Raw genomic sequence first — 25,163 nt, forward strand, 5'->3', positions numbered from 1 at the left:
GACAGGGGAGTGGGGGGTGGGTGGTTACAGATTAACAAAAGGACTTGTATGCATGTATAGTAGCATGACCAATGGACACAGACACTGGGGCGGTGGGGGCATGCCCTGGGGGGTGGGAGTAGCCAGGTGGGAGTTAATGGGAACCCTTTGTAATACTTTAAGCAATAAAACAATAAAAATAAATAAATAAAATAAAGTTTTTGTTGGACTTACCAGGGCCCATGTATACATTAAAAAATAAGTGTATTTTTTATCATAAAAAATGGCATTTAAATATATAAAATAAATATCAAAAATATATAAAAAAAGAAACTTCAAAACAATCTGTCTGCTTTCCTATTTCTTGGTTATTTTGTCAGTAATGTCTTTGTGATTTTAAAATTTAAGTTTATAAGCAATTTACCTTACAAAAAATGTACATGAATGGGCATGTTTTACTATATGTTAAAAACTGGTAAAGAGAATTAGAAGTCTACCGTAGTAGCAGAATAATGCCCCCCTATACAACATCCTATACAGATGTTAACCTAGGAACCAGGAACCTAGGCATATGATATGTCAATGGCAAAAAGGAATTCAGATTATAGATAGAAGTGAGGTTGCTAATTAACTGACCTGGAATGGGAAGGTTATTCCAGATTAACCAGTTGGGCCCAATGTAATCACAAGAGTTGTTATAACTGGAAGAAGCAGACAAAAGAGGGAGAATGAAAGGAATGGCTCCCAATCTTGCTGATTTTGAAGATGGAGGATTGTGGCTCTAAGCCAAGGATGACAGGTGACTTCTAGACCTCTGGAGGGTGACTTCTAACTAAAAAAGTAAGGAAAGTAATTATTCCCTAGAAGCTGCCCTAGAGTTTCCAGTAGCTACACAGTCCTACCCACACTGTAATATTATCTTGAGACCAATAGAACTGTAATATAATACATTTGTATTATTTTAACCCATTAAAGTCAGTGGTAATTTCTAACAGCAGCAATAAGAAATTAGTACACCTGTGATAAAAACCAAAATCATTTTGGGGCTTCAAATTGACATTAGGACAGAAAATCATGATTATTTTGTACTATTCTGGTAGATTGATCTACATATCATTTTATTGACTTCTGATAGCTACTTATGATACAAATTTTACTGTACCTGAAAGATGTTCTATATGTCTCTTGGTAGAGAAAAATGCCATTTTGACCCTCTTGTTGAAAATTAGTTTGTTGAATTTAGAATTCTAACAAGAATCATTTTAACATATTGAATATATTACTCCATTTATTTTCTGGATTCTAATGTTGCTGTGGAGATATCAGTTATCAAGTTTTCTCCTAGAGGTAACTGATATTTTCACATTTGATGCTTATAGGATTTTCCTATCTGTGTTTGATGTTCTTCAGTTACTCTATTATGTGTCTAGTGGAGATATTCTTTTATTTTGTTTTTCATACATGGGATTTTATGGGGTTCTGGAATATAAGTATTGGTGTTTCTGCTGCATCCAGGAAACATCTCAGCCATCCAGACTGAATATTGCCTGCCTGCCTGCCTTCCTTCCTTCCTTCCTTCCTCCCTCCCTCCCTCCCTTCCTTCCTTCCCTCCCTTCCTTCCTTCCCTCCTTCCAACCTTCCTTCCCTTTATTCTTTCAGATTAGGATTCTGATTGCACATGTACTAAAACTCCTCAGACTATCTTCTGTATATCTTAACTTCTTTTTACATTCTTGCTTTCTTCTTTTTTTCATATTCTACTTTTGAAGTATTTCCCCAGGACTCAACCTTGACAGGACTTTTATAGCCTCTCAATGTTACAGGAAAATCAATTATTCTAGGGCTTCATTTTTCTTAAGCCTCAAAAAATACTTTTCTCTCAAGACTCTCATTTCAGTTTTGGGTTTTAAGGGCCTCATTTGAAACTCATAAGATAAACATTTCCTTCTTGCACTCATGCTTGTAATCATAATTGTTCTTGAGACAACACATACTTATGGCAAAATAGGGGAATGTTATACACAAAAGTACTAGAATAGAAGGCAAAGGAAAAAAATCAGGGTTTTATACAAGTGTCTCTCTTTCATCCATTTCATTCATTTATGAGATACATGTGTATTGAGTATTTCTTTCTTTCCTGGTGCTAGAGATAAATGTAAACCAAATATAAGTCCTTATTTAATGGAGCTGATCATCTTTGGGGGAAATGAGAGACTAAATATTGAAGCAGTATCCATTGACTTTTTTCCCTATTTCAAATGGAACTCTGGTTAGTGAATGAGCTGATTGATCCTTGCCCTTCTGTTTAATGGGGGTGGAAGGTGGTTTTGGTGCCCCCCTGCCTCACCTCTGCCTTTGCAGTATATATTTTTTTAAATATAGGTCCTAGAATTGGACCACCTGAGTACCAATGTCAGCTCTGAAAATTCACAACTGTGTGACTATGAGCATGTTATGTTATATATCTAAGGATCCGATTCTTCATTTATATAATAAGGAAATAATGATACATTCTCCTAGGATGATTAAGAGGACAAAACGAGTTAACACACATAAAAGTACTCAAAAAATATAAGCATGTGTTGCCTTTGCCCAAGTAATCAAGGTCCCATCTCTTCCGTAGTTCAAACTCACTTCAAGATATTTTTTTGTCCTTAAAGAAGTCCCTCTGTGTCTTGCTATGCAAGCATCACTTTCCAGAAACTGCTGGATTAGTTCTGAATAGCAAGGGATAGGTGTTTGCTTTTACAGCCATTGCTGCAGGGAGGAGCCACAAATCATTACAATTATGCAGCTTTCCAGAATTTCTTTAACTTACTTCTAGTATCATTCCTTTTGGGAAAAAAGTTATACATTGGCTACCCACATATTCCATATTTTGGTCCCAAATATATAATACAGGCATGTAATATATGGTAACTACTGCATTTAAAAACTGGTAATGTGTAACAACACTATATAGTATTGGTGTCATCACTTTTTCCAACCCTTCCTTCCACTCCCTTGAATATCATTTTTTCTTACCTGTATTATTTTTTTATTAGTTTGACATTTGGGGAAAAAGAATGTTTACTCCAATATATCCCTTTTGGTTCAGAATATTATGAATTGACATCAATCATCCAAAGAACCATTCTGAAATTAGGAGCGATATTAACTAAATAATATAAAAATAAAGAAATAATTGTCCGCTGAAGTTTCTCCTGAGATTGGGCAAGTTGAAATTTCAAAGAAATAGGCATAAAATATAGAGCATCACCTCTGATGTGTGTGCGCATAGTTTTATTCATGATGTACTAACCATTATGATTTTCTTGTAAAGAAGGCAACATGTCTTTAACATTACACTTCCCTTGGTTTAGGCCCCTGATATCATGTCCTAGTATGGGCAATCTATTAGGATTAAGGTACTAACAAATTTTAATAAAGAATAGAAGTGAGCCCCAGCCAGGGCTCAGTTGATTGGAGTGTTGACCCATACACCAAAAGGGCTGTGGGTTTGATTTCTGATCGGGGAACATACATAATTGTGGGTTTGATCCCCAGTTGGGGTGCATATGGAAGGTAACCAATCGATGTTTCTCTCACACATCTCTCTCTCTTTTTCCCATCCTTCTAAAATCAATAAAACATATCCTCTGGTGAGGATTAAAGAAAAAAACAAAGAGCCCTGGTCAGTTTGGCTCAGTGGATGGAGCATCAGCCTGTGTACTGAAGGGTCCCAGGTTTGATTTCAGTCAAGGGCACATGCTGGGGTTGCAGGCTTGATCCTCAGTAGGGGGCATGCAGGAGGCAGCCAATCAATGATTCTCTCTCCTCACTGATGTTTCTATTTCTTTCTCCCTCTCCCTTCCTTTCTGAAATCAATAAAAATATATTTATATATGTACTACAGGCCCAGTGACAAAATTTGTGCACTGGTAGGGTCCATAGACACTGCCGGCTGTGGTGGGTACTCCTTCCCTTTCCCCGGCCAACTGCCCTCCACCGCTGCCACTGGTCACCACCTGTAGGACCCAATCATGCTGCCACCCCCCGCCCCCTGGCTGCCACCACCCTACTCCCAGATGCTGAGGGAGCAGGTTGGCAGCCCTGCCCCCCACTGCTGCTGCTGGTTGCTGCCTGCAGGGACTGATTGCCCCACAGATTGCCCCCCACTGCCTGGCTCCCAAGTGCTGAGGGAGTGGAGCAGGGCAGTGGCCCTGCCCCCACTGGTGCAGCTGGTCACCCTGCGATTGGATTGGCAGGGCATCAGGTCCCCACCTGGCTCCCTTAGGGCCTGGGAGCCTGGCAGAGGTGTGCTGATCGTATTGGTAGGATGATGACTCCTGCCTGGCCACCAGTGGTTCACACCTGCCTTAGCCTGGCACTGCCCACTCACCTGTTCCACCATCCTGCTGCGATCCCATTCTCATTGGGGCCCATCAGGGCCTGCAGTGCCTCCACTGCCACCTGCTGCCAGTGCCATGTCGCCAACACCTGCCATGTTCTGCGCTGCCCCCTGGTGGCCAGTGCATGTAATAGCAAGCAGTCGAACTCCCAACAGAACTCCTAGTCTAGGGGACAATTTGCATATTAGGCTTTTATTATATAGGATATGTTGTTGTTTTTAAAGTAAGAAAAACAAAGAATAGAAGTGAGACAAAAATAAATGACAAAATCTGAAGAGGCATTCTACATTTGTATTTTAAACATGCTCTATGTAAACCAAAGGAAAAAAATAAACATATATTATCAGCAGAAATTGCCTTAGAGCAATTAAGGTTAAGTGTTGTTATAATTGTTTTTAATAAAGGAGAAGGGAGAAACAACAGCTAAAAGATTAGCTATAATTTTAAGATAACATAACATACAGAAGGGAGAACATAAATGTTGCATCTGCAGCCCAGAAAATGGAGTTGTCTCTAAGTAATGTGTACACTTAGAAAAATTATTCTGGATAATTGGAAACCACTGTTTATCCAGTAATTTTTCCCAGTTATTACTGGCCAATTAGCACTGAGTCTGCCTTTCATGTCTAGTTCTAGGACTCACCCCCTTCTTAAATATGTTTTTGAATAGTTTTCCATTTATTTATCTGGTTATTTCTTAATTAAGTTATATTGTTTATATTCATTTACAACACTAGGGTAAGTTCTTTAGTCAGGCACACTTGATCTGAAGAAAAATATATATATTTTTTTGTCTAGGACCCAATTTCAGCTTCAAATTGAAGTATGTTTCTTATAGGTGCTCAAATGCTAATACATTAAGGCTGCTACCTTCTGCCACAGTAAATCTGATCAAACTGTTCTCTGTGACACTTAACAGAATCCATTCATTCATCTTTTGATGCTTTTTGACAGGGCTGATGTCTCAGGTTAGGTTCCCTGAAAGCAGAGACTAAGAAAGACTGGAATGCAGCAAGTTTACTGGAGAACACTCTTAAGTTCAATACCTCTATAGTAGTACTAGCAACAGGAATGGGCAGAAGGAGAAGTTGAACTGCAATGTAGAAGTGACCAAGGCCTCAGCAATTCCTATTCAGTGCTCTGAAACTGGGTTAGCCCTTCAGATTTCTCCCAGGGAAAGTCAACTCAGCCAAGCATTTGATACCCTGTATTGACCCTTAGTGAGGAAGCTTGATCTTGGATGAGGTATCTCTCTTCTGCTAGGTGCAAGCAATGTGTCTTAGCTGAGAGCTATGGGCCACCACCACTCCCAGCAACTGGGATATGAAATCTTCAGCTGGAGGCAAAAGTTGATGCCCTGCACAGCTTACTACCATTGCCCCTGGAAGTCTTCAGTTTCCTACCTTCAGATATTTTCTGCTCTAAAAGCTTTGACCTCCTTTCTAATTTTCTTCCCTATGTCCCAGCCTAAAGGACTTCCAGTCTTCTCTACAAGGTCTCCACATTTCACTGTGGTTCTACTCCGTGGGACATTGCCTTTTAAAATATTTAAGCCCAGGATGTTATAATGGGTCATTGACACTTATTTTCTCACAGAGTTAGGGGTTTCGTTAACTTAAGAAAATGTGATAATTCTGTAGGAGGGTTAGGAGAATGTATAGCTTTTCTTTTTTTGTTTATAGTTTGGCTTCACAAAGAATATTTTTCTCTTTAGTAGTCCCTCCTCTCTCCAAGTCTGAAAATTGGAAAGAAAACACACTATATATTCACATTTGCAGCTAGATCCTTTGGGATTGAGTAATAAGGGAGGAAAATATGAGTTATGATAACACAGAACTAATCTTTTCTTTTTTTATATGATCAAATACTTTATTTTATCATGTGATTTTTCCTCCTGCCTCCTTTATTTCTTTATATAATGACCTACAGATTTTCTGTAGATAAGATCAGACAATCATGTGTTTAACTGGTAGGAAACTATCATCTACTGACTTTTAATTAGGTATTTCCAAACACATTAAGTCATATCATTTTATATTTATAACATCTTTGCAATATAAAGGCCATTATATCTGATTTTCAAGGTAAGGAAACTAAATCTCAGTGGGATAAACTGGATCCCCAAAGCACATGGAGTTCAAATGTGAGTTCTTACAACCTGACAGCTCTTTTGTGCTGCGAAGACTGATTTTTTCCTTCCCACTTTTAACAAACATAACTTTTTTTATTGATTTTTTAGAGAGAGAGAGAAAGGGAGAGGGAGAGGAAGATAGAAACATCAGTCAGAGAAAAGTATCAATTGGCTGCCTCTTGCATGTCCCCTACTGGGGATCAAACCTGAAACCCAGACATGTGCCCTGACCAGGAATTGTACCAGCGAGCTCTTGGTGCAAGGAGAGATACTCAACTAACTGAGCCACACCAGCTAGGCAACATACTTAACTTTAAAAGAAGTTTTAGAGTAAAAGGTAGGAGAATTCCTGCCTATACACATGTATAGCCTCCCATACTATCAAATCCTCTTCAGAGCAGTACATTTGTTATAATTGATGAATCTAGATTGACACACCATACTCATTAAAGTCTATAGTTTACATTGTGATTCATTCTTGGTGTTGTGCATGCTATGAGTTTGCACAAATCATATATATATATCCCTAATATACAAATATACCGAATGAGGAACAACGGAACAACTGGTCGCTATGATGTGCGCTGACCACCAGGGCGCACGCACGGAACATGGCGGGCATTGGCTGCAGTGGGATGGTGGAGCAGGTGAACAGGGGTGTGAGACCAAGATGGGGCGGGGGTTGCTGTCATCAGGGCGAGCCTCTGGTGGTTACTGAAAACTCTTTGCTCCCACGTGCCAGGTCCCACCCCGCATTCACAGCCACTGTAGGTGCTGGAGCCACCACTCGCACCCCGGGCCAGCGCCCAGCACTGGTCCCAATCACGCGGCAGGTGTGAGCGGGGCCAGTGCTGTCAGTGTCCCGTCAGTGCCTGGGAGCGGTGGAGAGGAGAGGGGCTGCAGGCAGTGAGGGGACTGGTGGCCAAAGCAGGAGGGGCCGGGTGGGGGCGTGGAAGATGGGCCAAGACCCATCCCTGTGCCCACCGCAGCCTCGCAGCCCACAGTTCCTTTCAAGGTGCCCCTAAAATTCTCCATGCTCCACCTATTTATTCCTCTCTCCTTCCTCACCCCTGACAACCACTTATCTTTCCACTATCTTTATAGTGTTGCCTTTTCCAGAATGTCACATGGTTGGAGTCATACTGTATGTATGTAGATTTTATAGATTTTTTCACTTAGTAATATGTGTTTAAGTTTATCCTTGTCTTTACATGGCTTGATAGCTCATTTATCATAGTGCTGAATAATAATATCCCATTGTCTGGATGTCCCACAGCTTATCCAATTATCTATTGTAAGGCACCATGTTTTGGAAATTATGAATAAAACTGCAGTAAACATCCATGTGCAGGCTTTTGTGTCAACATGAATGTTCAGCTCCTTTGTATAAATACTAAAGGAGTATGATTGCTGGATTGTATGATAACGTATGTTTGGTTTTATAAGAAACCGCCAAACTGTCTTCCAAAGAAGCTGTATCAATTTGCATTCCCACCAGCAATGACTCAGAGTTCCTGTGGCTCTATATCCTTGTCAGCATTTAGTGTTGTCAGTTCTTGATTTGGGCCATTCTTGAAGATTGCTTTTTTTGTTCTAAAACTTAAACTGGTTGTGAAAATGTACAGCAGATATCCAATTAAGACGCTGATTCTTCAGGTGGTCCTATTTGCTTAAATCATTAGCCTTATAGGCTGATGGTAGAAAACTACAAATCTAACCATCCATATTGGAAGCATTTCTTTGAGAGGGCTCAATGAATGAATAATGCATCCTTTTACTTAAAAATTATATCTCCTTAGGTTTTCAGATAATTTTTCAAGAAATATTAGATGCACATGAGAGTTATTGGAGGAAATGCCTGCAAAGAATAAAAAAGGAAGGAGCATGAAAGGGTAGGAGAACCTTTAGAACAGTGGTTCTCAACCTTCCTAATGCCGTGACCGTTTAATACAGTTCCTCATGTTGTGGGGCCCCCCAACCATAAAATTACTTTCGTTGCTACTTCATAACTGTAATTTTGCTACTGTTATGAGTTGTAATATAAATATCTGATATGCAGGATGTATTTTCATTGTCACAAATTGAACATAATTAAAGCATAGTGATTAATCACAAAAACAATATGTAATTATATATTCAATATGTGTTTTCCTATGGTCTTAGGCGACCCCTGTGAAAGGGTCGTTTGACCCCCAAAGGGGTCGTGACCCACAGGTTGAGAACTGCTGCTTTAGAGTATGATCAGGTCTGACATCTGTGAAAGAAGAAAAAAACAGTGAAAGAATTTAATAGAAGGAGCTTCATATGTCAATGCTTTTCTGAAAAAATCCTCAACCAGGTCAATGGGAAATCCTAGATCCAGGGCTGTCTGCTAAAGGAGACCAGGATGAGGCAGAAATAACCCAACCCTGGTGCCTCTGCTGTGCTCAGTGTCTGACAGGGAGCAGCCAAAGGTGTCCTCAGTGCAAATTCTATCGTTGAACCCAAGCTGTGGCAGAGAGAGGTGGCTGCCACTATGCCCTCTGGCAGGCACTTGAAGGGAGATCTAGACAGTGCACCCAGGCCTGTCAAGCTCTTCATTCCCTTTCCTTTTCCACTGGATTTCTTCCCTCTCCATTTTTTTAAATTTAATTGCCTATTCCTATGTAGTCATTTACATTCATATAGAATGTACTCATAAAACAATCACAAAAGTTTTAAAATAAAATGTTTAAGGGAGATTTACTGTAGTGAGGGGTTATGACCTCAAATAATTTAGATTAGTTGATCCTATATAATAAAGAGCTAATATGCTAATTAGACCAAACAGCCAAACAACCTTCTGGATATCCTTCCAGATGACTTTCAGACAAAGCTGGGGCTGCAAGGGGCTGTGAGGACTGAGCCCCTTGCATGAATTTTGTGCATCAGGCCTCTAGTAAGTGTATAATCCTTCTTCCTTTAGACAAAATACCCAAACCTACATTTCCAGCCTTCTATACATGTTCTTTAATTTTGTCTATTTCCTTTACAACTGGTCACATTCTGCTACCTTATGTGAATTTATTGTGGTGGAGGCTAAAGACTGACCATTTGACTACAGCTCTGGTCATTTTTATCTTTGTTTCAATTTTTTTGGTTTTGTTTTAGGACTACCTTATCTTTATTATGAGCACTTTAATTTTTGATGTCCAATTAATTCCCATAAAATCATATGGGTGAAAAGCAATAAAATATTCAAATAATTGCAAAAAAAAAAAACTGCTTTACCCAAAAAACAGTGTTATATTCAGGTTTAGCTGCTGGCTGGCAGTCAGCACCACCATAAGATTCCTGAAATGCTCTTCAATGATTGATGAACAAAGAAAAAGTCTACATTTAGAACATGAAATGGCATTCAGGAATATCTTTCAGCATCATTTATAACTTTGTCTTTCGTCTCACTCCCTTAAAGCAGAAGCTGAGGCATGATTCTTATGGAAATGACTTATTTAGAGGGTGCTCTTACAAGGAGCCTCTAAAGAGGTGAGGAAATTAGGATAGGACAGGGGAGAAGCTGGGAAAGATATGATTTCAGGGGAGATCATCTAGCTGGAGCCTGATTCCTCAGGGACTTCTGAAAGATAAATGTTAGCACTGTAGAGTTTGCCTGCCTGTGGTAGCAAGGTAGGTGGTGGAGCTTTCGTTACCTCCACCTCCCACCTCCTCACATCCTCAGTCAGGAGTTCCAGGTTGTCTCTGGGTGAAACAGACCCAATCACTCAAGGCCAATCTTCCAGAGGAAGTTGCAGATGTTAACTGTTAGCAGCAAAACCCACAATAACAGTAAAATGGATGGAGTGTGGGGGGGGGTTGGGGGCAGGTTACACCCAGAGTCACTGCTCACCAGTGTTCCCCTTCTGAGAATCACTGCCAGAAAGCTTTCCTGTGTTGAGGTTGACTGCTGTTTGATTTCAGAGACAGGGAAATAGTACCAAGCCAAACATTTCTGCCCATTATTTCAGGTATCTCTTCATTTAACTCCTAGGCACGAAATTCCTTGTGCCTTCAATCACAAATATTTCAGTTATTTCTTTTGGCCAGCTCTCCAGAAGTTACTGTGGATTTTCAGTCATTTCTAATCATTCTCTCTCTCTCTCTCTCTCTCTCTCTCTCTCTCTCTCTCTCACACACACACACACACACACATCTGGGGCAAGTGAACAGTATTACATGCACACTTATGTCAACAAAATTGTTTCAGTGAATTTAGTTACAATGCTAGGTTCTGAATAAATTACAGAGGAAGGAAAAAAAGTTTAAAGTTATTAAATGGAGATTAAATATGCTTTTTGTATTTCCATTTTGTTTCCTGGGAGAAGCATGTATATTTACAACAGTCACATGTATACTTCCCTCAACTGACCAAGTGATAGGGCTCTAGCCAGGCAGTTACTCAGCCTGGACCTAAGGACAGAGAAGGAAACTGGATAGAACTGGTGTTGTCCTCTGACTGGATTTTCCATTTCCCATGACAAGAACAAAAAATGGTGGAATCATGGCTTTGGTCCTAGGTTAAAAGTGAATGTTTTAGATAGCATAGTGTCACAGAGTCACCAATTATATCTTTTTGTTTTCTTCCTTTTAGCATTCGAAATTTAAAAGGGTTATGTGGAAATATTATTAAATGCTTTTTAGCCAGAAAACTTCATTTTTCCCCAAATGTTATATTCAGGCATAGCTCTCCCCATAACCACTTCATGTGGGAAAAGGAGACTAGGTTTAGGACCTGGTCAGTGATAAAGTAAATTGATCTATTCCCTACCCCCTGAGGGAATTCCTGCAGGGCTATCTTGCTCTACTTCTCATCTCCAGCTGCTTCCCTGTCTGATTCCCCTTCTGTCTCTCATTATGATTCATCATTATCCATTTTAAGATCTATGCAAGTCATGTGAATCAAGGAAAATTGAGAACCCTAGGAAAATGCATTTCTACAGACATGCACCAGTGGTAAAGAAATGGAAACAATGACCCAATCCTATTCATCTCCAATTTTATAAATATGCTTATTTTTGCCCTTCAAATTTCTTTTGTTCTCATTAATGATTGGGCACTGTCTCTCTCTCACCATCTCTTTGTCTCTCACATACATACATACATGCTCAAACACATGCATACGCATACCATCTATTGGCCTAGAAGAGCTACAAAGTCCTCATGCCAGCTGTGGTTTGGGTTTTAATGTCCTTACAATAGCACTGCAAAGCTACTTTGGCATGTGGTAATTCGCTGAATTTCTATAATGTATAATTTCTTGGCTAACCCCAATAGACACCATCATTATTGCAGACGACTGAACCAAAGAGCTGTACTCTATAGTTTCACTCAAGGAGACGATGGTCTCATGCATCCCAGCACTTCTAAGAAGCCCCAAATCAGAAACATCTACAAATGCAACCCACAACCCACAAAGATATATTCCAAGTAATGTGTCTGATTTTCAGTATTTGTCTCTTTGTCTCTCACATACATACATACATACATGCTCAAACACATGTGTACGCATACCATCTATTGGCCTAGATGAGCTACAAAGTCCTCATGCCAGCTGTGGTTTGGGTTTTAATGTCCTTACAATAGCACTGCAAAGCTACTTTGGCATGTGGTAATTCGCTGAATTTCTATAATGTATAATTTCTTGGCTAACCCCAATAGACACCATCATTATTGCAGACGACTGAACCAAAGAGCTGTACTCTATAGTTTCACTCAAGGAGACGATGGTCTCATGCATCCCAGCACTTCTAAGAAGCCCCAAATCAGAAACATCTACAAATGGGACCCATATTCCAAGTAATGTGTCTGATTTTCAGTATTTCCTTTACTCTAAATTCAGTGATGAGTGAGACAGAGGATAGAGATAAGAAAGAATTGTGAGTATGATAGGATTTTGAAGTCCTTTTCTTCTGGTGGGTTTTAATTATTGAAGACCACCTCATTGGGGTAGTCTCCACCACAGGTAAGAAACACGCAGTCAGCCTTCAAGGAAGAAAGAACATGATTTCATTTGGTTTAACTCTGCAGCATGTGATGAGAAGGCAGTGAGAGGCCTACATACTAGAAAATGAAGAGCATGGTGTATGTAAAAAAAAATAAAAGAAACCTCAAGAAACAGATAGTTAGAGAGGTGTGGTCATATAAAGCTACAGACAGGTGAGCTGTGGGCCTAGAATAGGACAACTACTCAATCAGGATGTGGCAGGGAATCGAGACTAGCCAAGCCTGTGTCACCAACACATGCAGTCCTATATCGGGGTCTTTGAGACAACTCTGGAGAGGAAGTAACTTTCAGAAGCTGCTCTTCTTCCTGTCCCTCTACAGGCCACTTTTGTCAGGTATGTGGACTTGTATTTATGTTCTCTTGGAGCCACATAAGGGGACTGAAGTCTGCCTTCGATGAAATGCTACTTTTTAAAAAAAAATATATATTTTTTTAATGAGACTTATTGTGCTTATTATTTCATAATATATACAAATATTGAATCATTATGTTGTAAATCTGAAAATAATATAATGTTATATGTTAATTTTTCCTCAGTTGAAAAGAATAAAGATCCACCTCTTGCTGAAAAAAAACATATATTTTTTATTGATTTTTTTACAGAGAGGAGTGGAGAGGGATAGAGAGTTAGAAACATTGATGAGAGAGGAACATCAATCAGCTGCCTCCTATGCACCTCCTACTGGGGATGTGCCTGCAACCAAGGTACATGACCTTGACCAGAATGGAACCTGGGACCCGTCAGTCCACAGGCCGATACTCTATCTACTGAACCAAACCTGTTAAGGCTGAAATGCTACTTTTAATTGTCTTAAAAGGAAAGAATAATAATGTAAAACCAATTGTTATAGGAACAGAAAGAAAAACTAGTTTGGAAATGTTTCACAGTGACCAAGATTATTATGTGTTTTGTGTGTGTGTGTGTGTGTGTGTGTGTGTGTGTGTGTGTTTTGTTTTGTTTTTTAATTTAAAAACAGTTCCATAGTCAGAGCTTGTAAAAGACAGATGAATGAAGATGTTAGCTGTACTAAACTGACTGAGACACTAAATAAATAAATATAAGATGTTTCAAAAATGTATGCACACTTTGAATAATTTTAAAGGCAGTGTTTATTAAAATACATTTCATTTTCAAACTTGAGTTATCAGCTGGTAATGTATATATACATTTTTGGGGACACCCTGTATATAAAAATAAGAATACAAAACAAAGTATTGCACCTATTCTACATGGGCTTGCTCCCTTACTTATTACAAACGAGAAAGGAAATGTTACTTTAAGTGGCTGCTAGCATGAGCCACGCTGGGGCAGCTAAGTTAGAGAAGAAAGTTTAGTCTGTATGGATTCCAAAGTGGAGTCATCAAATAAGAAATCCTTCCCACACTTGCTCCCCAGGTGTGCTGGGCTATGAAAAAGGAATAAACAGCAACCGTTCTTGCTCTACAAACCATTCATCCATTGTTCATACCTCAACTGCCCCCATGCTTTTATAACTGGCAGCCAAGTTCAGAGAAACAGAAGTGGGCAGGGAATTGGGTGGGCACAGTTGAGCTTTGAAAACAGAGATAATGGGTGGAAATGTCAGAAGATGATACTTCTGTCTCTGCTACCTGGGAGGTAGAGACCTGAAGGAGAAACTGGAGCCGAACATTCTGCTTTTATGCGAGTAATCCCTGTACTCTTTGGAGTTGTCTCCACTTCATAAACAGAACATAAAATCTGTTTTACTTTTTCACTGAGTACTGCAGTGATTCCGAAATCAAATATTAAAATATGAAAATCACATGGTTTTCTAATGCATTTACCTCATGCAGAGGATTAAAATAATCAGAAATAATCAGTGCTGATCCATTTCTTCAATCTAGCATTCTGACTCAGCTGCCCCATTTCCCTTTCTCCCCTTCCAAATCAAAATCACACGTGCACATGTACAAATCCATTTTTACCTTGAATAACATAAACAATAATCATCACCCACCATTATTACAGAAGATTAGTGGTACCATTAAAGGACATAATCTGCACTGTACTTTTATTCATCAAGCAACATTTATGTGAAGAAAATTTAGATGGGTAATTTCACATCCTGGAAATTATAAAGAATGAGTGTACTAAAACAGCTGCAGAGCAGGTAGCAGCCTGTTTTTGTGATTACCAGCACATACATAATCCTGGGTGGGGAGGCTGTGGAACTAACCTCTAAGGAACTGTCCTTTGGAAGCCCTGATATTTCCCACTTCTCTAGGCACCGGTATTGCTGTGCATGGTCTGATATCCATCTGCCTTCCCTCTGAAAGCCACACATGGGGGCTCATACCTGCCATATCAAAAAGTGTGTAGAAATTCCTAGATGAATTATAGGGGTGCCTTGGTTAAAAGGTTCTTCTCATGGCTTTTAGATGGTATCAGAATCCTTGTTTTGTCTCTTTTATTAGCAAACTAGTGGCCCGGTGAATGAAATTTGTGCACGGAGGGGGGGTTCCCTCAGCCCAGCCTGCACCCCCTCCAATTTGGGACCCCTTGGGGGATGTCCGGCTGCCGCTTTAGGCCTGGTCCAGGGATCAGGCCTAAACTGGCATTAGGCCATTTCTTGGCAATCTGGGAACACTGGCTCCTAACAGCTCACCTGCCTGCCTGCCTGATCACCCCTAACTGCCTCTGCCTGCCTGCCTGATTGCCCCTAATTGCCTTCCCCTGCCGGCCTGATCTCGCTCCCAACTGCCCTTCTCTGCCAGCCAATTTGGTTCTGATTGATCAGTTTCTATGCTAGTCAGCATCTAAAGCTTCGCCTCCTAGGCAGCCATTGGTTCCTCACACTTCACCCAGATTTGGTTCTGATTGGTTGGTTCCTATGCCAGTCAGCATCTCTGAGCCTATCAACAGGGCCTGGTCAGAAAGGTGGGGCTTATCAGCAACCCCAGTGGAGGCCTGGAGAGAAATGGAGGCATGCCTACTGGCCAGACTGGGTGAGAAAGAGAGAGGCAAGTGCTGATCAAAAGCTGCCACAGAGGCAATGGATCAGTCCCTGCTTCTCTCTTCAGGCCTCTCTGGCCCTGATTCACAGCCCCCTCAGCAGTCAGTGCTGGGGCACCACTCCTGCAGCGGAAGCAGTCAGCCCTGGGTTGCCATGGCAACCCAGCTGACTGCAAGACTGACTTCCGGTTGGTGGACCCTCGGTTGTTACTGATCCTTACACCCAGGGTTTTTATATATTAGGATTACTGATTCTATTCTATTTATCTTTTGAATCACTAATTTTCTACTTACTGCCTACATGTAGCATCCTGCAGGATAGTAGTGAAAAAGAAAAGAATAAAGAGAAGAGATATTGTGAAAGTATTAATAGGCAGTATTGGCAAGATGGGGAAAGTCATGAAGAAGAGTCAAAAGATACTGAAACTTTAAACTGGCAAAGTAAGGTAGTAATTACATTGAATCAAGTAAAAATTCAGAAGTGAGATTAAGGAACAATGCATGGGTGGTATAATCATATCTGCATTTTGAAAAAAATTCTAGCTAAAGTGTAATAAAAATATAATATTGGCGAAAGAGTGGGAACTATTTCTGTAGTCTACAGGTGAGGTTATAAAAATTAAGATTAGATCCACAGCAATGCATATGAATAGGGAGAAGTAGACTGCAGAGATTTTATACAGATAAAATCAGTATCAGGTGCCATGCCACTGGCAAGGGGCAAGTAGAGTTTTAGGAAGTAGGGCATCAGCTGTCCAATATTTTAAAAATTGAGGAGAGAGAACTATTGGATTTAGCAATTAAGAAGTTACTAATGACTTTGATAACAATTTTAATGGATTGGTGGTAGGAGAAGCCAGCTTACAAGGGTTTAAAGAAAAATAAGCTAAAAGTAATGAGTATAGACACCTCCTAATTGTATTCACTTATTCAATGAAATCTTAATAAATTATTGTTATGAATCAAACATCATGCTAGAAGCAATAGATGCAACATGGATGCTGCCCTGTAGTTTATCAGCCAAAAAATGTAGCCAATGTTTATTGGGCTCTTACTATATGACAGTTAAAATTATCTCAGACTATAATAACCATATGAGGTAAATAAAGATTTTAGCTTCTAATGTTTTTTTTTCCAGTGGATGAAATGCAAAAGAGTAACCTCCTCCAGTTCTCTCAGCTAGTTTGTTCCAGACTGAATATGAATTGAAGCAGTCTGACACCTGAATCCATCATTTAAATGCTTTATTTGGACCCAGAAAAGGAGACAGGCTAACAGAATTATGGAAAGAGAGCTAGAGGGGTGACAGGAAGCAGGACCTGTGCTGGCTGGTGGGGAAATCAGGAGTTGTCAGAAGACAGGTGGACTACACAAGTAGAAGCAGAGTGGACGTTTTTGGTTTGCTATTTTATGAAGAAGAGATGTGCAGCTGGGCAAGGCTAAGTGGTACAGAGCACAGGTTCTGGCATGAAACAGATCTGACTTCAAATTCCAACAGTGCAACAAATTAGCAGTGTAACCGCATCCACGTTACTTAAACTCCTGGAGTTTCAGGTTTTTATTCTGTAAAGTGAATTAGAAATGGTATTTCACAGCACTAATGTGAAGGTTCCTAGTTTTGAGGGACATTGAAATGAGAAAACATACATAAATTGCTTGTTCCAAAACTTATACTCACTAAACCTTAATCCTCTCTCTTTATTTATTAGCCTCCATTCCCCCACCCTAATCATATTTTTAAGGCAAAAAGAAGTATGAGATGATATAAGCAAAACAGATTGGTCAATAGAGAAAAGTCAGAAGTTGATGCAAAGGTTTAAAGAAACCTTTAAAAGGGATTAGCTTTGTGGCAGGGAAGGACAGTTTTTCCTCTGACATTGGAGTCATCAGTGAAGGCACAGAGAACACCAGAGAAGTAGACCCCTGAGAAGTGTCCTATCCTCTCTTTGGTACTTCTTCCTGTGTCCCATCCAGGGAGATAGATGTACTCCATGTACTAGAAAACTGTGCTTGTTAATTTGGCTCTGATTCCAGACCCAACTAATTCTTTTGAAGGAGAATTCTTTCAAAACAGAAGGGTCCCTATTTACAGAGGAATCAAAATATTAAAGAAATATATTTGTGTTTGAGCTCAGTATTTATATTCTGTGAATTTGTGGATATAAAGGAAATTAAAGGATTATAGCTGTGTAAAATATCTGAATTCTCAGACAAAGCTTAGATTTCTTCAGTTGCTTACCGGTATTTTTCACTTTGCAGGGAAATTCTGGCTTTAGGTAAAACCAAGCAGGACATTCTTATGAAGCCAACATCAGAAATAATGGGGGCCGAGAAAGGAGGAAAACCCAGAGCTAGTTGCCCTACGACCATCGTCATATTCTGCTCCATGTGGTTCCTTTACTCCCAGTTCTCCCCATGCAATAAGCGCAGTGATGGCTATCCTATGACATGCGTGTCAGAGGTGACATGCGAACTCATTTTTTTGGTTGATTTTTCTTTGTTAAATGGCATTTAAATATATAAAATAAATATCAAAAATATAAGTCTTTGTTTTACTATAGTTGCAAATATCAGAAAATTTCTATATGTGACACGGCACCAGAGTTAAGTTAGGGATTTTCAAAATGCTGACACGCTGAGCTCAAAAGGTTCACCATCACTGCAATAAGGGGATGACTTATTCTTGGGTCTAGAAAGAAACTTCTGCCCTATTGGAACTTAGGCCCTCTTTGCCTTGGTGAGCTCCGAGGTGTTGAGGAATGAGACTTGACCAGCCTTATTTATTTATTTATTTATTAGATCTTTTTAATTGATTTCAGATAGAAAGGGAGAGGAAGAGAGAGATTGAAACATCATTGATGAGAGAGAATCATTGATGGGATGCCTCCTGCAAGCCCCATACGGGGGATTAAACCTGCAACCAGGTCATGTGTCCTGACCTGGAATCTAACAGTGACCTCCTGGTTCTCAACCACTGAGCTACACTGACTGGGATGAGGGTCTTTTATTTTTAACAAAGATTTGTTGTATGTTGTGGATTTTTCATGTCCTCAGTTTATAAGGCTGTCCTGCTTGGTTTTATCAAATTCTCTTTTCTTGTTGAAACCTACACTTATGCTCAATTACCTAATTTAAATAAAATTTCCCTTCCTTACCAGTTTTGGTCTAAAACATATCTTCATTCTGGAGTAAAAGAGGTCCTTGGGCTACCCTTCTAAACTGCCTTGAAAAAGTTTAACCTATCAATCCAGACCCCACACGATGGTAGTAACTCAAGGTCGCAGGCCTGGTTGAAAATTCCAGCCGGAGGACTGCCCAAGTGAAGGGGATACTTTGCCTTCCACCCTTCCAGCAGGCCTCCTGGGTTCCTCCTTTCACTGCTCTTCTCTTCTTGGCTCCATCCCTCCCAGAAACCATAGTTTCCACCCTCCTCCTAGCACAAAGCCCTTCAGGCAACTCCTGTCGTGAAAATAAAATTTGTCCTTGACAAAAAGTCTTTTTGAGAATTAGGAAAAGTGAAAACCTATCTCAACACTGAATATCAATTTCAGACTTCAAAACATAACCCAAGCCTGTGAAAGAGATAAACATGAGACTATTGTTTTAAAGGAGAAAATAAAATTGTTATCTGATCTCCGAAAGAAATGGATTTCTCAGCTCCAAAGCAAAAAACAAACAAAAAAACCAATCACATAGGAAAAGACTGACTGATGCAAAGTGTATTTAATATATACTTGGAATGCAAAACTTTACTAAGACAAAAACTAGTATAACAAATTAAAATATCTGCATCAAGTATAGCCGGCAAATGTTAATGGTTTTTGTGTGCAAGTGGTATTCAAATCCAAAGACAAAACAAAGAAAAATGTTTTCCATAGAGGCAATGATCCAAGTGTGTGGACAGAGCATTCACACTAAAGAAAATACAAATAGAAAACAAATATATCAGAAAAAATATTTTTATCCTTTTGCATTGTAGTAAAACAGAAATAATGTTGACAACATTTTAGTATGGCTTTTAACTTACAAACAACTGAGAGTTCTGTTAACTGATAAAACCTATTTGGAAAATAAGCAACACAAAGATATTCATATCCTTTGACCTAGTAATCTCTCTCCTGGGAATTTATCTTGCAGAAATATTTCAACAAAAGCAAAGTCCAAATGAATAAAAATGATTGTGTGGTGTTATCTGAAACAAAACAGAAACAAATAAAATGACCAAAAAAAAAAAAAAAACCAACACACTAAAAAACACCAAAATATTCAACAATCAAAGAATAATTTATTAATTATGGAATATCAGTAGGTGATAATTTTGAATTCCATATATACATTGAGATAACATTGGTAAATATTATTATGTGTTTCAAGTGTACAATTCTATGATGTGTCATCTGTGTATTGCATTGTGTGCTCACCACCCAAATTCTAGTCTCCATCACCATATATTTAATCTCCTTTACCTCTTCATCCTTCCTCCACCTCCCTTCCCCTCTGTTAAACTGCATAACTGTTATCTGTGTCTATGTTTTTGTTTATTTTGTTTGTACCTTTCTGTTTTATATCCTGCATATGACTGAAATTATATGGTTCTTGTCCTTTTGTCTGACTTATTTCACTTAGCATGATACTCTCAAGATTTATCCATGTTGTTGCAAATGGCAATATTTCATCCTTTCTGATGTCTGAGTAGTATTCCTTTGTATATATGTACCCCATCTTCCTAATGCAATTATCCATTGAAGGACTTTGATCGTTTCCATATATTGGCTACCATGAATAATGCTGCACTGAACATAGGGGTGCATATATCTTTATGAATAAATGTTTTCAAAAATTTTTAGATAGATACCCAGATGAGGGGTTGCTAGATTATGTAGTAGATCTAGTCTTTATTTTTTAGGAAACTCCATATTGTTTACCAGTTTACATACAACAGCAGTGTATGAGGATTTATTTTTCTCCACATCCTCTCCATCACTTATTATCTCTAATCTTCTTGATAATAGTCTTTCTAACAGGTGTGAGGTGGTATCTCATTGTGATTTTGATTTACATTTCCCTTATAGCTAGTGACATTGAGCAAATCTTCATATATCTGCTGGCCATTTGTAAGTCTTCTTGGGAAAAGCATCTGTTCAGGTCCTCTGCTCATTTTAAAATTTGATTATGTATTTTTTGTTATTGAATTATATGAATTATTTATATATTTTGGATCTTAGCTCCTTATCAGAGGCATTGTTTGCAAATATCTTCCCCCATTTGGCCTCTCTGAGACCAACATTCTTGAGTTTAGTACCTATGTTTTCATCTATGTATTTTATTGTTTCAGAACTTATATTTAAGTCTTTTATTAATTTTAAGTTAATTTTTATGTAACGCATCAAATAGAAGTCTAGTTTTATTCTTTTGCATATGGCTTTCTAGTTCTCCCAACACCATTTTTGGAGAGACATTCCTCTTTCCATTGTATGTTTTTGGCTCCTTTGTTGAAAAATTAATGCCCATATCCATGTGGGTTTGTTTCTGGGCTTTCAATTCTGTTCTGGTCTGTGTGTCTGTTTTTCTGACAATAGCATAATTTTTTTTATTATTGTGCCTTTGTAGTATAATTTGAAGTATGGGTGTGTGATTCCTCTGGCTTTGTTCTCTTTTCTCAGGATTGTTTTGGCTATCCAGGGTCTTTTGTAGTTCTATACAAATTTGTGGATATTTTGTTCTATTTCTTTTTTTAATATATTTTTATTGATTTCAGAGAGGAAGGGAGAGGGAGAAAGAGATAGAAACATCAATGCTGAGAGAGAATCATTGATTGGCTGCCTCCTGCACGCTCCCCACTGATGATCAAGCCCGCAACCCGGGCATGTGCCCTTGATCAGAATTGAACCTGGGACCCTTTAGTCCTCAGGTTGACACTCTATTCACTGAGCCAAACCAGCGAGGGCTTTGTTCTATTTCTTAGAAAAAATATCATTAGGATTTTGACATTAAATGGGGGTTGCATTAAATCTATATATTGAGCAGAAGATGATTACAAAGGCTTTGTAACTATATATAAATGAATTCTAATAGAAACATGTTGTTTCTCACTCTATACCATTATTATACTTTCTGAGGATGTAGGCTTTATTCTGGGGAAATCAGGTTGCAGCTAAACAGGACCTGGATAGTTTTGTAGGCTACTGGGAGAGCAAGAGCTGAAAAGACCTGAATGTACTGTACAATTTTGGAAAGAGAGCTCAAAGTTTGCAGGGAATTGAAACTTCAGACAATTGCTGGTGAGGAGAGCTGGATGGGGGTGGCGCTAACACAGAGACATGTAGTTTACTGAATCAGATTGCCAAAAGGGATTTTAGAGAACATAATATGCAATTGCATTTTTAGGTTATTTGTTATTGATTTATAGTGTAAGCTCTTCTCTGCCTCTCTATTTGTCAGAAATCTGTATATTGTTTCCTAATGATTTGTGTGGAGAATTGAGGAACTCCACAGCTAGATTAATGACCAGGGGCTAAGACCAGAGATCTGAAGGTATTTCAGACTTTAATACTGCCATGGCCTTGGCCAATTTTCTAAGCCTCTTTAAGTTTCAGGTTCCTCATCTTTAAAATGGGGATAGTAACCTGTTGACTTTCAAAGGGTTTATCTGAGAATATCCTATATAATAAAAAAAACAATATGCAAATGGTCATCCCACCCTCAAGTGTAATGACCAATCAGCAGGAGGCTCCATGTGTGGCAGGTGGGCGGGGCTGTGTGCATGGTGAGGCTGAAGGATGTGAGGCTGTGAAGTGCTGAGGCACGGCTGGGAAGGGCCCAGGCTCAGGCTGGCAGTGGCAGCAGCAGTGGGGTAATAGGGGCAGCACCTTCCCCTGATCCGCCAGATCGCCTCCTGCAGAGGGAGGCCAGACTGAGGCTTAGGCTGGGGGCCGAGGCAGAGGCGATTGGAGTGATCAGTCTGGCAGGGGAGCAAGTTAGGGGCTATCAGGCAGGCAGGCAGGCAGGCAAGCAGTTAGGAGCCAGTGGCCCCAGATTGCAAGAGGGATCCGTAGTATCTGGTATATAGTAAGCCCTTCAGACATATTTGTTACCATCATCACAGTTCAGGATAGGGAGCTCTTATGATAATTCAGGGTCCAGGTGACAGAAGTTTTAATTAGGGCTGTGGGTATATAAACATATATTTTTTCTAATTTTAGATCAATATTTCTGTTGTATCAACTAAACTTATTTTTTTAAAAGAGGAAAAACAATTTAGTAGATGGCCTAAGTATTTAGTCTTCACTTAGAGATGTCTAATAGGTGACCATTTAAAACAAAAAGCAATAAAAGATTACCAAAGTTTAGCTTAAAAGCAAAAAAAAAAAATTACCAAAGTTGAACAAAAATTAGATGATAAGAGGCAGTGAGGTAAGATTGTGGAATGGCAGCTACCAGAAATCTAATTGACCATTCAGAGGGCTTTTTGTACTGTAAAGCTGACATTTTCCTTGAAATTATGAGAAGAGGCCTAAAGATTTCCTATTAAAGAGAGAGACAGAAATGTGACTTTAGCTTGAGTTTTGGCATATTTCAAACTTAAAATATTAGCTAACCTAATATAATGAAGAAAAAGGGAAAATTAATATGACATGAATGCAAGAGTATGATATAAATTTAAATTTAATTTTTAAAAGCCTTATGCATTCTTACTTTTTAAAAATATTTTAAATTATTCATTATATGTATAAATATTATGGTTAATTAATTACTATGTTTAGATGTTTAAATATAGATTTTAGTTTTTAATGAGAGTTATAACTCTGCAGAGGGAATCATTAATCTGATTTTTAAAGTTAATTCCAACAGAAATGCCATAACCCAGGTAGCACCATCTCTGCTAGCAGTTTACATGGGTGGCAGGGACATGGCCTGGCAAACATACAGCCTTTCAGGTGTTCGTTTACAAACCAAAACTATTATGCAAATAAAGTATTTATAGGAATAAATTATATTACACTTATTGAACACAGAAATATGTCTTTAATTCTCAGATCCTGAAATAAGGGCTGAAAGGCTGAAGATGGCTGGATTCACAAGTGTTTAGAGGCTAGACTAGGTCTCCTGGGTTGTAGTGTAAGTCAGAGATTCACACCCACATACACTCACCCTAACTCCATTTATGCAGCCATGAAATCCAAACGTTTGCCTTCCTTCAGATATCCCCAAACCTCTCCCCTCTCCAAAAATATTTGTGAACAACTAGTAAGTAAAAGCTCCAGGAAAACAACATTTAGCTCCCAGTCCAGCTACTAGAGCTGTGAGATACTGACCTGCGATGGTGTCACATCACATGTGAGTTGATGGTGTTTCTGTGGTTGATCTTTACAAGAAGGGGTCAGTTGGCTTCACAGTACCAGGTAAAGGAAAAAGACATTCTTCACCCACTGTGTCTTAGGAAATTTCACACCCACACCAGGTGTTTCCTACAAAGTAATGGTAATGAAGTGTAAGTACACATTTCTAAGTTAAAACACTGCCCCTGGTGTTTGAAGTCAATATACCCTTAAAAAAAAAAAAGCTAACAAATACTTGCTCACTCTTAGGAGAATGTTCTTCTAGATATGTCTGTTCCCAAACCTTTCTCTGTGTCTGATGTCATCGCTGTTCCCTTCCAAGCATGTCCCAGAACAATGGTGTCTTGGTGAACAGCTCATTGATCCCGGATATAAGCATTTCCCCTCTGCCCAGCAAGAGACGGGGGCACCTGGCATGAGGCCTGCTTCATGATTGAGGCCAACTACTTCTCATTCCACTTAAAACACACACATGGCATGCGTACCATCCCTCTATCCCCAACACACTTTATAGTTTCCTTGTAAGTGAATTTCACTTGCCGATGGTAAGGATGTGGGGAGAGAGACCGGAAGGCTGCAATTTTATTTCCACCTCCTGAGCCAATCCTGATCCCAGCACTTTGCATACCTAGGGCAACAGGCATGCAATGCACCCTGGGGCCTGCAACTGATTGCTCAACTGGAAATGTATTGAAAGGAAAGAAAAAAGAAATGAACACATTAAATGCACTTTGGTTTGGGTTTTGTCTCACTGTGTTGACAGTTCAGAGCCTGCTGGGTTTCCGGAGCTTAGAATAAACTAAATCTTACAAGAAACAGTGAATCGCAGCAGTCATTGCTCGGTGCTCTTTCTCTTTATATGCGGTGAGTTGTCACTACATACATCAGTTACAGCTTGCTGCAGTGATTCCTCAAATAAAAAAAAAAGTACATTGTGAACAAAACTACAAGAAGGAAAGAGAGTTTTATATTATAGGATTTTCCTCCCTTAGCATTCCTAAGTAAAATGCATCTCACACCAGTACCAGGAAACATGCACCGAAACAAATGCCCAGGACGCTGATAATTGCAGAAATCATGTGGTATAGAGCATGAGCATATGTGCTTTTTCTCTTAGCCTGATTTCTCATTTTATATTTAAAATTTTATAAATGAATGCAGATATTTTCATCAAGTGTAGGTTGTGCTCAATCCTGTAGGACACAGCTTAGAACACAGAAAGGAAAGAGAGAAAAATATGAGGCGACAGCTGTAACAGAGCCAGTTCCCCACACCCACCCACCACTTTCCTCCCCAGAAAAGTCCCTGACCACCAGTCAGAGACCAGGGA

The 25,163-nt window shown here is 39.3% G+C and overlaps 1 long non-coding RNA gene across 4 annotated transcripts in view; it reads right to left on the reverse strand.

Annotated features, from left to right (window-relative positions):
- LOC107181558 overlaps positions 1–25,163 on the reverse strand; it is a 64,107-nt gene that overhangs the window by 18,353 nt on the left and 20,591 nt on the right. For 3 of the 4 annotated variants that reach the window (XR_001512216.1, XR_001512217.1, XR_001512218.1), the window contains exons 2-4: positions 24,644–24,743; positions 23,810–23,962; positions 616–680 (exon numbers count right to left, since the gene is read on the reverse strand). This is a non-coding gene — a long non-coding RNA (uncharacterized LOC107181558). The remainder of the gene's footprint in view (positions 1–615; positions 681–23,809; positions 23,963–24,643; positions 24,744–25,163) is intronic. The other variant, XR_001512219.1, reaches the window with a different exon arrangement.

This window comes from Myotis davidii, unplaced genomic scaffold (genome assembly GCF_000327345.1).
Source record: "Myotis davidii unplaced genomic scaffold, ASM32734v1 scaffold46, whole genome shotgun sequence".
NCBI lineage: Eukaryota > Metazoa > Chordata > Mammalia > Chiroptera > Vespertilionidae > Myotis > Myotis davidii.